Below are 4,038 nucleotides of genomic sequence, written 5' to 3' on the forward strand. Positions count from 1 at the left end.
AGCAGGACATTGACAGTAACAGGATAAAAGCAGGGAGGAGAGATTAAAACTGATTAAAGAGGAAAAGGGTTTAGCGGGTAAAATGCTTAGGGGAACCACGTGACCATAATCAGCATTTAGTGGGCAGGTCTAGGAGAGCAGCTCGAGACCTGAGTGACAAGAATTTCCACCAATCGTTTTGCTACCTTTTGGTTTCCGCGTCCTAGCTTTCTCTAGACCCGGAAAAGTCTCCTCAGAAGCAGTTCCGTAGCTACGGGCCCGGTGGAGTCAGCGGTCAGCAGCACAGTGGCGGGCACCGCACCGCAGCCTGGCAGCCCTGGTACCTCCCAGGTTAGAGGAGCTGCGGGGCTGGGAAAGGGGTGGGAGCTGAGCAGCGGGGTGTTTTCCGCAGCTGCTCTTAAAGACGCCGCGCTCGCAGTTCTGTTATGGATATATTATGGTTGTCAGGAAGTTTGAGATCCTGTGAACTGGGATTTATCGTGATTTTTTTTTTTTCATTTATCGTCCAGTTACTATCGTATTCAGTCATAAAATAACTCATAAAAGGGCAGTTGCACTGTTTCCTGTTTCCTAATGTGGCAATTACAAAGATAGTGGAAAGTAAGTTCATTTCTCACTACCTTGTGAGAAATCAAGTATTGCTCATTCAAGAGAATGCCTTTGGCCCTGGTTAATAGACATCCCTAGAGAGCTTTGTATATAATATTTTATGAGGAACCAGTGCAGATTTATTGAACAGAAAAAAAAAAAAAACACTTTGCGAAGCGCATTGTCATGGGTGTAAACACTAATACTCACTAAGCAGACTTTTTAGTGGCCATGAACTTTTTAATCAGAGTTGTATGCAGTTTAGGATGTAAGTAAAACATTCAGAACTATCTCTTCATATGCTGAGTTCTTATGTTACTCCTTCGGTCCAGGCAAGCCCAGTATTGCAGTGCAAGTGTATCAGACCACACTATTTATATAATTAGAAACCCACTATAGATTAAAATAAAGTTCCAGAAAGCATCTTTTGAATAATTATGATCACTCCCCTGTATCAGAAAATTGTCTCCTTGGTTGAAGGAAAGCCCTTTGCCCTTACATAGGTGGCCAAGCTGCTGTTTTTTACTGTAGGGTTTGTTATTCAGTGCTGTGACTGTGGACTTCGTGTAGGAGGAGTGGGAATTCCTAGACCCTGCAGATAGGGCTTTTGGCAGAGATCTCTTTTGGACAGTGCAGCAGTCTGGTTTCTGTGAGTGACAATAGTTTTCCTGAAGTCTCATAGCTCCTCCTCAGGGTTCAAGGGAGAATAACTGTGCATGTGTCTGAGCCTACATGCTTAGAGGAAAAGAGACATTTTTATTTCAGATACTTTCTCTCTCCTTCATGTTTATCCTTTTTTAGGCATCATTTATTTTCATTCCATGAAAAGTTGTGTGTGCTTCCTGAAGACTCTTTCCCATGTGCAGCTGTCACACTCCTCAGGTAGTTCAGCACACCCTGGATGCTGAGAGCCCTGGATGGTGAAGAGAGGAAACTAGCAAAGGATCCAGGTATGTTAGAGGGAATGAAGACGGGATGGGGAGGGGCTCAAGTCCCAGTAGAAAGAGGACATGAGATTTGTTTTGCCAGATTCTATTTCATTCTAAATATTCCTAGATACTTGCAGTGAGAATAACATCAGAATATGCCCATTGTAGGTTTTAGAAGACCCTTTATGTAAGAATTAATTCATAGCGGCAAATGTAATTTTATTGGTTTGTATGTGAGGGATATTGTCCCCCTCCCATTCACATCCCTGATCATATCTTCTTACCAATATTAAATATTTTCACTGTTATAATTTTAATGTATTGTTCAGTCAGAACACTTGATGCCTGTTAGTTTTTTTTTTTTCTGCTCATAAAGTTTTGGAGCATTGTGTAGTTCCTTTAAGTTGTCTTATCTTTTATAGTTAATTTCTTGGTTCCCTAAAATAATGCCAGCAAGATTTTGATAAGATTTGTTTAATAACTTTGCATAGTATTAAACTCTGTCAATATTACCTTACCACTGATACCCGCTCTTGTCTGTCTTCTTGTCAACTGTGCAAGATCTGCACTGCTATAATTTTAATATATTTTGAAATCACCCTTGGGTTTGATCCTCCTCTCATATATTTTAAAAATTTTTTGTGGGGCTGGAGAGATGGCTCAGTGGTTAAGTGTACTGATTGCTCTTCCAGAGATGTCCTGAGTTCAATTCCCAGCAACCACGTGGTGGCTTACAATCATCTGGATAGGAATTCGATGCCCTCTTCTGGTGTATTTAGAGTGTGTTCATATACATAAAATAAATAAANAAATCTTTTAAAAAAAATTTTGTAGTTTCTCATTTTATAAATTTTTGGAATGATTTTTCTATATTTAAAAATGTCTCTGTGATTTTGGTATTTCCAATTTTAAAAACATCCTTTTATATCTCTTCACATTTGACTGAGAACATGCTAACAGTGACTCAGAATACATGTCTTTTATGTGTTCCTTTGTCTTCTACTGATATCAGTATTCCAGATTCTTAGAGAGGAGTTTTTTTCAAAATTTTCATTTTTTATCATTATTATTTAATCTTTTTTCACAGTCCAGTTGCCATCCCCCTCCTTGTCCATCCTCTGAACACTCCCCATCCCACTCCTCTGCCCCCCATCTCGAAGATGACATCCCCACCCCCAACCTCACCCCACTGGACACCTTGAGGCCTCAAGTCTCGCGAGTGTTAAGTGTGAAGAAGACATTTTTTTAAAAATTATTTTATTAGATATTTTCTTCATTTACATTTCAAATGCCATCCCGAATGTCCCCTATACCTTCCCCCCACCCTGCTTCCCTACCCAATCACTCCCACTTCTTGGCCCTGGTATTCCCCTGTGCTGGGTCATACAAAGTTTGCAAGACCAAATGATGACCGACTAGGCCATCTTCTGCTGTATATGCAGCTAGAGACACAAACTCTGGGGGTACTGATTAGTTCATATTGTTGTTCCACCTATAGGGTTGTAGATCCCTTCAGCTCCTTGGGTAATTTCTGTAGCTCCTCCATTGGGGGCTCTGTGTTCTATCCTATAGATGACTCTGGGCATCCACTTCTTTATTTGCCAGGCACTGGCATAGCCTCACAAGAGATAGCTATATCATGGTCCTTTCAGCAAAATTTTGCTGGCATATGCAATAGTGTCTGCGTTTGGTGATTGATTATGGGATGGACCCCCGGGTGGGGCAGTTTCTGGATGGTCCATCTTTTCATGAGAAGACATTTTTTAAATCTATAGTCTTTACTAGGTTTAAAGAATTTTTTCTTTGTTAATTTTATTTTTTGGGACACTTTGTCTTGGTAGTCTTGGCAGTTCTGGAACTCCATAGATAAGGCTCCCCTTGAACTGAGAGATCCACTGTTCTAGCCAATCCAGTGCTGGGGTTAAAACCTGGCCTTGCTGACATGGCCCAAGTCCAGAATTCTGCATTAGTTTGAGAAGATTGTGCATCTTTTGCTGTTGTGTGGATGGTTTTCTGGAGGTGTGCTACTCATTACTGGTTTTCAGTGCTATTCATGGTTGTCTTTCTAAATGGCAGATATTGAAGCTTATCTGCATCACCATCTATCTGCTTCCTTCAGTCATTTCATGATTATTTAATACATTCGGAAACTTTTGTGAAATGCGTTCATGTTGATCATATGGTTTTCTGGGAATATACCATTTGATTATTTGTTAATATTCTTTGTTTTGTAAGTTGATTGATTTTGCTTTTCCTGTTACCTACCATAAATGTTTCCAACTCTCTTGACAAAATCCTTAAAAAAAACTTTGATGGATCTTAGCAATTAGTCGTCGTCGACGTCTTCTTCTTCTTCTTCTTCTTCTTCTTCTTCTTCTTCTTCTTCTTCTTCTTCTTCTTCTTCTTCTTCTTCTTCTTCTTCTTCTGTTTGTTTTTGTTTGTTTTTTTTGAGACAGGGTTTCTCTGTATAGCCCTGGCTGTCCTGGAACTCACTTTGTGGACCAGGCTGGCCTCAAACTCA

At 40.2% G+C, this 4,038-nt stretch overlaps 1 long non-coding RNA gene across 1 annotated transcript in view; it reads left to right on the forward strand.

Moving 5' to 3' along the window:
* Positions 1 to 243: 243 nt before the first annotated feature.
* Positions 244 to 4,038, forward strand: part of LOC115063350 — a 6,104-nt gene continuing 2,309 nt past the window's right edge. Inside the window, exons 1-2 of the long non-coding RNA XR_003843201.1 lie at positions 244 to 330; positions 1,390 to 1,538. This is a non-coding gene — a long non-coding RNA (uncharacterized LOC115063350). The remainder of the gene's footprint in view (positions 331 to 1,389; positions 1,539 to 4,038) is intronic.

This window comes from Mus pahari, unplaced genomic scaffold (genome assembly GCF_900095145.1).
Source record: "Mus pahari unplaced genomic scaffold, PAHARI_EIJ_v1.1 scaffold_10889_1, whole genome shotgun sequence".
In the NCBI taxonomy this organism is placed as follows: domain Eukaryota; kingdom Metazoa; phylum Chordata; class Mammalia; order Rodentia; family Muridae; genus Mus; species Mus pahari.